Below are 11,453 nucleotides of genomic sequence, written 5' to 3'. Positions count from 1 at the left end.
GAGCCATCTGGTGACCATCAGTCTTAAGCTATAGCAGATATTGAGGGTGGAAACACAAATAAAGATTTGTGGGGTTTTTGAACCAGGGTCTTGCTCTGTTGCCCAGGCTATAGTGGCATGATCACAACTCAGTGCAGCCTCAAACTCCTGGGTTCAAGCAGTCATCCCCCCTCAGCCTCCCAAGTAGTTAGGACTATAGGTGCGTACCACCAGGCCTTGCTAAGTTGCTGTTTTTGTATACATGAGGTCTCACTATGTTGGCCAGGCTGGTTTTGAACTCCTGGCCTCAAGCAATCCTCTCGCCTTAGCCTCCCAAAGTGCTGAGATTATAGGCATGAGCCACCGCACCTGGCCAGAAAATAAAATTTTAACAAATCAGTGCTTACGTATTTTTTGGAACCTGCCCTGTCTCTGTATTCCTAGCTAAATAAGTGAATAAATTTCCTTTTCATTTAAGCCTTTTGAATGTGGGGTTTCTTTTACTTGTCAACTAATACATCCTGATAAATTTGCTTTTCCTTTGGTTCTATAGCAAACAGCTATCCCAGGTTTCAGTCTCTGATTATTCATAGTTAGATTACAGGTTTAATTCCCATAAAATACAGTAGACAATGCTGTTCCCGGTGACCAAAAACTCCCCAGCTAACTCCTGTTGGCTGCTCATCAATAGGAACCAGGCAAGGGAACCTGTCTGAATACAACAGTAGAAAAATCCGTTCCCTACCACTGAACACACAACTCCACGTTAAAATCCCACCATGGATTTTAGGATGTGAAAATCTGGTTGCAACTTCTAATGCCCCAGCTGTTCTGAATCTTTTGTCAGGTATCTCCTTTTATTTCTCTGTTTACTCCATTCATACTTTTTTTGTTGTTGTTGTTGAAATGGAGTCTTGCTCTGTCGCCCGAGCTGGAGTGCAGTGGCCAGATCTCAGCTCACTGCAAGCTCCGCCTGCCGGGTTTAGGCCATTCTCCTGCCTCAGCCTCCAGAGTAGCTAGGACTACAGGCGCCCGCCACCTCGCCCAGTTAGTTTTTTGTATTTTTTAGTAGAGACGGGATTTCACCGTGTTAGCCGTATGGTCTCGATCTCCTGACCTCGTGATCCGCCCGTCTCGGCCTCCCAAAGTGCTGGGATTACAGGCTTGAGCCACCGCGCCCGGCCCATTCGTACCTTTTTTTTTAGTAGAAAGATGGTCTGTTTGCCCGCTCAGCTTCTGTTCTCCCTGCTTCAAATAGCAACACGGTGTTTCCATTATTTCTTGGAAGACTCCTTTTGAATTGTCAGACTCCATGTTGAGATTGGAGCGGGAAAAGACCACTCTGTCTAACTCAGACTAATTAGCATGTACATTTTTGTAGGTCACAGTGATTAGTTCAAAGGTGAGCGTGTGATCATGTTAGTCTAATGAGAGTAAATTCTGAGATTTTTGATAGAGCTCATGGGAAGAAATTTTTACTCTGTGTATTTTGAACTAGTATACTGTTATTAGTCGATTTTTGCACTGCTTTAAGGAACTCCCCGAGACTAGGTAATTTATAAAGAAAGGAGGTTTAATTGACTCACAGTTCTGCATGGTTGGGGAGGCCTCAGGAAATTTACAAACTTGGCAGAAGGTGAAAGGGAAGCAAGACACATCTTACATGGTGGCAGGAGAGAAGCTGGAGGTTGGGGGGAACAGCCACACACCTTTTTTTTTCTTAAATGGAGTCTCACTCTGTAGCCCAGGCTGGAGTGCAGTGGCGCAATCTCAGCTCACTGCAGCCTCTGCCTCCTGGGTCCTGATTCAAGCAATTCTCCTGCCTTAGCCTCCTGAGTAGCTGGGATTACAGACACGTGCCACCATGCCCAGCTAATTTATTTTATTTTATTTTATTTTAGTAGAGATGTGGTTTCACCATGTTGCCCAGGCTGGTCTTGAACTCCTGACCTCGTGATTCACCCACCTCAGTTTCCCAGAGTGCTGGGATTACAGGCATGAGCCATCACGCCTGGCCTGCCACACCCTTTTAAACCATCAGATCTCATGAGAACTCACTCATTATCACTTGCTGTGCTAAACTATTTGAATACTTTCTTTGCTCAATCCCTCCCAAAAATATTGTGCATATAATTAGAATTAAACTCAGAGAGTTTGGCTAGCTAAAGTCACACAGCTGTGGGACTCGAACTCAGATATGACTTCGAAGCCAGTCCTCACCACCAAAGCCTTCAGGTGTTTGATTAAATCCTTATAATAGTTGGCAAACTCTCATGTAGGACATCCTGTGTGCCAGGAACTGTTGTAAACACTTGACCCATAAACTCATTTTATCCTCACAAAAATCCTCATAAGCGGCCAGGTGCGGTGGCTCACCCCTGTAATCCCAGCACTTTGGGAGGCCGAGGTGGGCAGATCACAAGGTCCAGAGATCGAGACCATACGGCTAACACGGTGAAACCCTGTCTCTACTAAAAATACAAAAAATTAGCCAGGTGTGGTGGTGGGCGCCTGTAGTCCCAGCTACTCAGGAGGCTGAGGCAGGAGAATAGCATGAACCCAGGAGGCGGAGCTTGCAGTGAGCTGAGATGGCACCACTGCACTCCAGCCTGGATGACAAAGGGAGACTCTGTCTCAAACAACAAACAAACAACAACAACAACAAAAACCCTTGTAAGCATAATTACCCCATTTCATAAATGATAAAACAGAAGTATCAACTGATGAATTAAGGTTCCTGAGATTATACGTGTAGTTCGTACCTGAGCTAGTCTTCGAACTCAGATAATCTGACTCCACAGCTTAAATTCTAAGATAATTCAATCAACTTTCTCTCTTGGATTTTCCAGATGAATTAACATGGTTCAATAACAATTTCTTTAGACATAAAGGGCTTCACTTAAGCCTTGAGGTTATCTGCTGGATGAAACAACTCACCCTCAAATTTCTGTTCCAGATTCCCTTAACTGACATCTAGTGCAGCAGATACTATTTGCTTTTTTTTTTTTTTTTTTTGAGACGGAGCCTTGCTCTGTCGTCCAGGCTGGAGTGCAGTGGCACAATCTCGGCTCACTGCAAGCTCTGCCTCCCGGGTTCACACCATTCTCCTGCCTCAGCCTCCCGAGTAGCTGGGACTACAGGCATCCGCCATCAGGCCCGGCTGAATTTTTTTTTTTTTTTTTGGTACAGATGGGGTTTCACCATGTTAACCAGGATGGTCTTGATCTCCTGACCTCATGATCAGCCTACCTCAGCCCTCCCAAAGTGCTGGGATACAGGTGTGAGCCCCCATCCCGCACCCCAGCATTGTTTGGCACATTTTAGCATTCGGTTCACATTCTTCGTTTCTAAAAATGAGACAGACATGCAGCCTGATTTTATTCTTGTCTTCTCCCTACCGTTTTGTAGAGTGACAACCAGAAATCAGAGACTATCTGAGGCCAGGGAAGTTTCTGTATCCTTTCAAGATGGATATCTCAAAATCTCACCAATGTGAATTTGAAATACTCTCAAAGAGATAAACCAAGGGCTATATTTAAAAAGAGGTGACACTCACCTGGCCTAGATATTTCTTCCTGGTTTTGTGTACCAGACAATTTATGAAAGAGATGCCCTGAGAAGGAACAGCCTATGAACCCTGTACTCCAGCCCCACTGGTGAGCTAGCAGAGAAGTAGAGAGATGTGGTTTATCCTGAATGGCGTAGATATTTACACATTGTTCTGAAAGTCTCTCTGCAAGGCTTCTTCTTCTTTATGATATGTTTTTGTTTATTAGTTGTTCTCAAGCATTACAAATGACGTATCTAAAATCTAACATTTATTGTTAACCCTGTACCAGTGTGTTTTATTTGTTTTTAGCCAGCCTATTAAATGGGAAGCACAGTCTTAACATGAACAATCTTAGAAAACACAAACCTTCTCTTTCCACGGGCCACTTGTGTTAGGGGTAGGCTATTTTGTGGAGTAGCAAGCATTTGCCAATGTTTCAGTAGTGTGACATGGTAAAAGTCTGTTTCTTGCGTTTTTAAAGTTCACTTCAGGTCCAGGCTACTCTACAGGACAGCTCTCTTCCATCGGGAACTCAGCATTCTAGATGGTTTCAATGTTGTGACCCCTCTACCTCCACCCAGGCATTGTTTTTCCTATTATCATGGCAGAGGAGGACATGGACAGTCTCTTGCCCCTCAAATCACACATATAACTTGTGCTTACATCTCCTTGGCCCTGGCTATTTACATGACCCTTCTTAATGCAGGGGGGCACAAGGAAGTGTCATTCTTCATACGTCCGAAAAGAGAGGAGAAGAAGATATTGGTGAATAATACTGTTTGCTATCTACCAACTTCGAAAGGACCTGGAAGAGCAAAGTATTACCATTCCTTTGACTTGAGAGCAATAAAACGTCCAAACAATCCTACAAAGTCTAGACGGCTAACACATAAGAAATTTCAAAACTTCCCTTAGTAATCATTACAACATTTTTAAATACTGTAATTTATTGATGTTAAATTCATAGAGCATAAACATTTTAAAGTGACCATTAAGTAGCATTTATTACATTCACAATGTTGTGCACTTTTATATAGTTCTGTAATATTTTTGTCACCCCAAAGGAAAACACATTAAGCAATTATTCTTTAGTTTGCACTCCCTTTATCCCCTGATTATCATCAATCTGTGTTCTATCTCTCTACATTTATCTATTCTAGATGTTTTATGTATTAGGTAGGTGCAAAAGAAACCACAATTTCTTTTGCACCAATGTCATACGTGTGTGTGTGTATGTGTATATATATATATAGAGAGAGAGAGAGAGTGCATAGAATCATATAGCAGATGATCTTCTGTGTCTAGCTTCTTTCATTTAGTGTGTTTTAGAGGTTCATCCATGTTGTAGCATGTGTCAGTACTTGATATGGCCTGGATTTGTGTCCCTGGCCAAATCTCATGTCAAATTGCAATCCCCAGTGTTGGAGGAGGGACCTGGTGGGAGGTGATTGGCTCATGGGGGTGGATTTCCCCCTTGCTGTTCTCCTGATAATGAATGAGTTATCAGGAGATCTGGTGTGTGTGTGTGTGCGTGCACGCACGTGTGTGTGTGTTTAGCACCTCCGTCTTCTTTCTCTTCCTCTGGCTCCGGCCATCTGAGACATGCCTGATTAAGTTTCCTGAGGCCTCCACAGCTGTGCTTCCTGTACAGCCTGCAGAACCATAAGCCAATTAAACCTCTTTTCTTTATAAGTTACCCAGTTTCAGGTATTTCTTTATAGCAGTGTGAGAATGAACTAGTACAGTACTTCATTCCTTTTTGTGACTGAGTAATATCCTAGTGTATACATTTATTACAATTAGTTTATCCATTTATTAACTGATGGACATTAGGGCTGTTCCACCTTTTGGTTACTGTGAATACTGCTCCTATGAACATGTGTGTACACGTATGTGTTTGAGCTTCTGTTTTCAGTTCTTTGGAGTATATATATAGGAGCGAAATCTCAGGGTCATATGCTAATTTTATGTTTCACATTTTAGGAACCAACAAACCATCACAGCTATATTTGTAAAATGAACCATTTTGCATTCCTACCAGCAATGTACAAAAGTACTCCTTTCTCCATATCCCCACCAACACTGGTGGAGATTCTTTTTTTATATTACAGCCATCTTAGTGGGTATGAAGTACTATCTCATTGTGGCATTGATTTACATTGCCCTAATGGCAAATATGTTAAGCATATTTTCATGTACATGTTGGCCATTTATATATCTTCTTTGGGAAAATGTCTATTCAAGTCCTTTGCCCATTTTCTATTGATTTGTCTGTTTATTGTTGAGTTATAAGTGTTTTAAGATATTATGGATTCTTGATTCTTATAAGATAAGTGATTTGGAAATATTTTTTCCCATTCTGTGGATTTGCTCTCCACTTTCATGATAATGTCTCTTGATGCACAAAAGTTTTGAATTTTGGCTAGATGTGGTGGCTCACACCTGTCATCTCTGCAGTAGGGTTGCTTGAACACAGGAAGTCAAGACCAACATGGGCAACATAGCAAGACCTTGTCTCTACAAAAAGAAAGAAAGAAAGAAAAATTAGCCAGGTGTGATGTGTGGTGGCACTCACCTGTAGTCCCAGCTACTTAGGAGGCTGAGGTGGGAGAATCACTCAAGCCCAGGAGGTTGAGGCTGCAAGTGAGCTGCGATAGCACCACTGCACTCTAGCCTGGGTGACAGAGGAAGACCTTGTCTCAAAAAAAAAAAAAAGAAGTGTGAATTTTGATGAAGTCTAGTTTATCTGTCCTATCTTTTGTTGCTCATGTTCTTGGTGTCATATATAAGAATCGATGGAGAAATCCAAGGTGATGAAGATTTAACTCTGTGTTTTCTTCTCAGAGTTTTATGGTTTTAGCTTTTATATTTAAGTCATGAATTCATTTTGAGTTAAGTTTTGTATATGGTTTGAAGTAGGAGTCCGAGTTTATTTTTTCACCTATGGGTATCCAGTTGTCCCAGCACTTCTTGTAGAAGAGACTATTCCTTCCCTCTTTGAATGCTCTTGGCACCCTTGTCAAGAATCAATTGGCCAGAAATGTTTGGGTTTTAGTAGCCATTTCTAACATACAATAAGCCTTACAATTATATAAAAAAATTTGTTTATATCATACTTATAAAAATATTTGTTTACCTCAAACTTGAATCTCTCAACTCTCAGTTTAAGACATTTTCTCTTCTTGTAGTCTTCAGAGAAAATTGGGAAAAATTGGCCCTCTAAATATACGTAAACTATAACAATTATAATTACCCAAATTGACATTCAGCTAACATTTGTAGGCAGCCTCCTAAATGAAAATAATGTACTTGGCCAGGTGCGGTGGCTCATGCCTGTAATCCCAGCACTTTGGGAGGCCTACGTGGGTGGATCACAAGGTCAGGAGATCGAGACCATCCTGGCGAACACAGTGAAACCCCGTTTCTACTAATAATACAAAAAATTAGCTGGGTGTGGTGGCAGGCGCCTGTAGTCCCAGTTACTCGGGAGGCTGAGGCAGGAGAACGGTGTGAACCCAGGAGGCAGAGGTTGTAGTGAGCTGAGATTGTGCCACTGCACTCCAGCCTGGGCGACAGAGCCAGAATTTGTCTCAAAAAAAAAAAAAAAAAAAAAGAAAATAATGTACTTAATTCTGGGGGATAAAATGTGAATAATAAATAGTTTATGGAAATATCACAATCCCATGAGGGAGAAAAACATATATGAAAATAACTATGCTTGTCTTTTACAGAGGCAGTAAGGACAGAATGATTCATTTTGACTGTGAGTGCTGGGAAAGATAATCATGAAATGGAGAGTGTGTAGTAGTAAGTGTTACAGCATGAGGTATCTTGGGTAATATAAAAAACACCTTTTTCTGATGATTTTATTCAAAAATTCTAAAACAGGTTATGTTATGCTAACACTCACCTTAGATGCTATTAGAATGGCCAACATGCTAAATATTTCAATTGTTGCATCCAGAACACAGTTATGTAATTGGTACATAAGGAGTTAAATCTTTCGAAGAACATATTTTTAATAGTACATTTCTCTTGATGTTTGTGTTATCAGCAAGATAAAACAAAACTTTGATTTGTAGCATGGATCTAGGTAATTTCCAGGTGACTCTGAGATGGAGATTTGCTTACATGTGATTCACTGGAGAAGGCTCATGAGGCTACCATCTGCGAAGGAGTAAGAAAAGCAGAATTGGACAAAGGGTGGAACTGGATTGAAATGTAGTTATCAGCTGATCCCATTGGGATCTAGAGCTGGGATAGCACTTCAGAGATCCCAAATTGAGGTCAAAAGACTGGATCTCTGTATTGTACATACATCAGTCTTTGGATGTGGGCTATTCTTGGTAAGGGTGTATGAGCTTGGGCAAGGTGTTGCTTTAGGCTGAGGGCAATTCCTGGAGACAGACTTGCCTGTGAGCTGTCAGCAGGCAATTTTTCCTTGCTAAGTGTGATGGCTTATGCCTGTAAGACAAACTAGTTGGGAGGCTAAGGCAGGAGAATCACTTGAGCCCAAGAGTTCAAGGCTACGCTGAGCTATGATAGCATCATTGTACTTCAGCCTGGATGGTAGAATAAGGCCCTGTCTATAAAATTATTTTAATTAAAAAAATTTAAAATAATCATTTCCTCCACCTAGAAAATAATTATCTTGGTCTTGAATGGGAGTCTGAGCCACATATTACAGCATTCACTACATCCAGTATGGATGTAGCCATACACTACAGCATCTGCTAAAGTCAGTATTATCACAATTAACATTTTAGATGAGGAGAATGAAACTCAGTAGTTAACTGTGTGCCTGAAGTCCTACATCTATGAATGGCAGAGTTAGTACCAAAACTGAGGTCTTTTAATTCCAAGCCAGATTGTTTTTAAGCAACATTATTGTCCCTCAAAATACACAGTACCATTTCATCTCAAAAATATTTAAATCCAGTAGAACTTCAGTCAGTTAGATTTCACAACTCACACACGGGATTCCCCCTTTTCCTTCCAAAACAAAATTCAGTTCTCAACTTGCCTGTGTCGAGGAATTCTTCTGAACCTCCAACCCGAAAAATGAGGCAGTCTTTTTTTACACACAAACATGTACATTTATGCAAACTTTAAAAGAGGCATATAGGATGAAAGCAAAATATTTTTGGAATTATCATTAATGGAACAACACAGCATCCAGACATCTATGCCATTTTCAGGCTACAGTATAAGAAAAAAATATATGTGTGTGTGCATGTGTGTGAATGTGTGTGTTAACAAAGGAGGATATGCATGAAGACTGGGGGAGCCATGCACAAAGTGGTCACAATGTCAGCTTGAGGCAAGAAGTAACTGACTGGAAAGCCAGAAAGAATCAAGGCTTTCCAAGCAATGTTCCCTTTATTTCTGACACGCTGCCCTGAGAGCCAAGAGGAAAACAAGGCAAGCCTTTGCCTCCAAGGGCCTGAAATCCAGTTCCTGGCTGCTTAAGTTCCAGCACTTGAGAATCTCTCATGTTGGAATTTAGAAAATCATTGCATTATACTTGCAATCAGCATCCAAGCACATTAGAGGACAGTAGGAAACAGTGACCAAGGATGAGGACTTAAAAAAAAGGGTTTGGATCTTTCCTTCACCACTTCCTAGATGTATGAGTGGGACAAGGGTGGGTTGGGTTGCTTGAACACAGGAAGTCAAGACCAACATGGGCAACATAGCAAGACATTGTCTCTAAAAGAAAAGAAAGGAAGGAAGGAAGGGAGGGAGGGAGGGAGGGAGGAAGGAAGGAAAGAAGGAAAGAAGGAAGGAAGGAAGGAAGGAAGGAAGGAAGGAAGGAAGGAAGGAAGGAAGGAAGGAAAAGAAAGAAAGAAAAGAAAAAGAAAAGAAAAGGAAAGAAAGAAAGAAAAGGAATGAAGGAAGAAAGAAAGAAAGAAAGAAAGAAAGAAAGAAAGAAAAAAAGAAAGAAAGAAAATTAGCCAGGTGTGGTGTGTGGTGGCATACACCTGTAGTCCCAGCGACTTGGGAGGCAGAGGTGGGAGAATCACTGGAGCCCAGGAGGTTGAGGCTGCAAGTGAGCTGCAAAAGGCTGCAAGTATCACTTGAAAAAATGAAGATTTCTTTTTTGTTGTTGTTTCAGTTAATTTAGAAAGTTTAATTTGCCAAGGTTGAGGATGTGTGCCTGTGACACAGCTTTCAGAGGTCCTGCTGACAATTTCCCAAAGTGGTCAGAGCACAGTTTGGTTTTATACATTCTAGGGAGATATGAGACATCAATCAACATATGCAAGATGAACATTGGTTCCGTTTGGAAAGGCAGGACAACTCAAAGCAAAGGTGGGAAGACTCGAAACGGGGAGGGGGCTTCTAGGTCATAGGTAGATAAGAGACAAATGGCGTTCTTTGGAGTTTCTGATTAGCCTCTCCGAAGGAGGCAATCAGATATGCATTTAACTCAGTGAACAGAGGGGTAACTTTGAAAACTAAGATTTCTTAACTATAAATGGAATGATTACAACAATTTCATGAGGTTATTGTAATTATAACTTTGATGTAATATGCATTAATGTCCTTGAACTAAGCCCTTATGGTATGACTGATTTAGTACTCTGTTAGCTCTAGGGTATGTTTTATTTACATATGTGTGTACGTGTTCATTGAACCTAAAAAGATTGGAATATATTATAACATTTTAGAGCAACAAGGTGCAAATAAACTTTTTTGATGATGGGAATATTCTTTATCTCTACTGTCCAGTATGGTAGGCACTAGCCACATGTGGCTACTGAACACTTGAAATGTGGCTAGTGTGACCTAGGAACTGAATTTTAATTTAATTTAAATTCATTTAAGTGTAAGTTTAAATAGAAGCATGTAGTAGCAGCTACCACAATGGAGTATTCAAGATGGAAGATATGTTAGATATTATCTAATCCAAAGTGATCATTAACAGGGGAGAATGTACACATTTCAGAGAGATGTGAAGTAACATGCTCAGAGTTTCACAATCCCTAAGGGGGCAGAGCCAACATTTGATCAAGCTCCAGGATTCTAGATCCAAGGCATCACATTGCCACACGGCGTAACAAAGTTAATAACTTAAAGATATGGGAAGGTTAACAGCAGATGCAGGGCTAGGCCTTCCAAACTTCAAAAGATATAATTATCATCAGTACCATAATCACATTAACTCTCAATTTCTGAGCATCTACTCTTTGTTTAGTAGAGAACAGCCAAGACTGCTGTCTTGACCTCTGTGCTAAAATGCCTCCCTGCTGGGACCCTAAAAACTTTACTGACATGGCAGGCCCCTGTATCTCTGTAGGATTTTCCACTTATCCTCCGGGCACATGGATCTTACCATGGCCTCCAGTGTGCTGGTTATTTCTTGATCATCTGGTCTGATTAGCACATTGTCATAAATATCATGGACCAGTGTGTAATTCTGTAATTCTGTAAAGTGTCTAAATGGCCCAGATCTCCCCAGACTGTGAAGACAGAGGGTGAGGGAGTAACATACACTTTGAGCAAAACTGTGAATTTATTTTGTTATCCCTTCAAGACAAGCAAACTCTCTCTCTCTCTCTCTCTCTCTCTCTTTCTTTTTGAGATGGAGTCTTGCTCTGTCGCCCAGACTGGAGTGCAGTGGCGTGATCATGGCTCACTGCAACCTCCGCCTCCCAGGTTCATGCCATTCTCCTGCCTCAGCCTCCCAAATTGCTGGGATTACAGGCACCTGCCACCATGACTGGCTAAGTTTTTGTATTTTTAATAGAAATGGGGTTTCACCGTGTTAGACAGGATGGTCTGACCTTGTGATCCGCCCGCCTCAGCCTCCCAAAGTGCTGGGATTATAGGCATTAGCCACCGTGCCCGGCCAAGAAAACTGTTTCTAACCCTCTTTTCTAATAAAAGAGGAGCAGAACACGTTCCTCAGGACAATGACCAC

Source organism: Rhinopithecus bieti, unplaced genomic scaffold, assembly GCF_001698545.2.
Source record: "Rhinopithecus bieti isolate Rb0 unplaced genomic scaffold, ASM169854v2 scaffold_13400, whole genome shotgun sequence".
Lineage (NCBI taxonomy): Eukaryota > Metazoa > Chordata > Mammalia > Primates > Cercopithecidae > Rhinopithecus > Rhinopithecus bieti.
The sequence above is the reverse complement of the archived record's forward strand: the minus strand, read 5'-3'. Positions refer to the sequence as shown.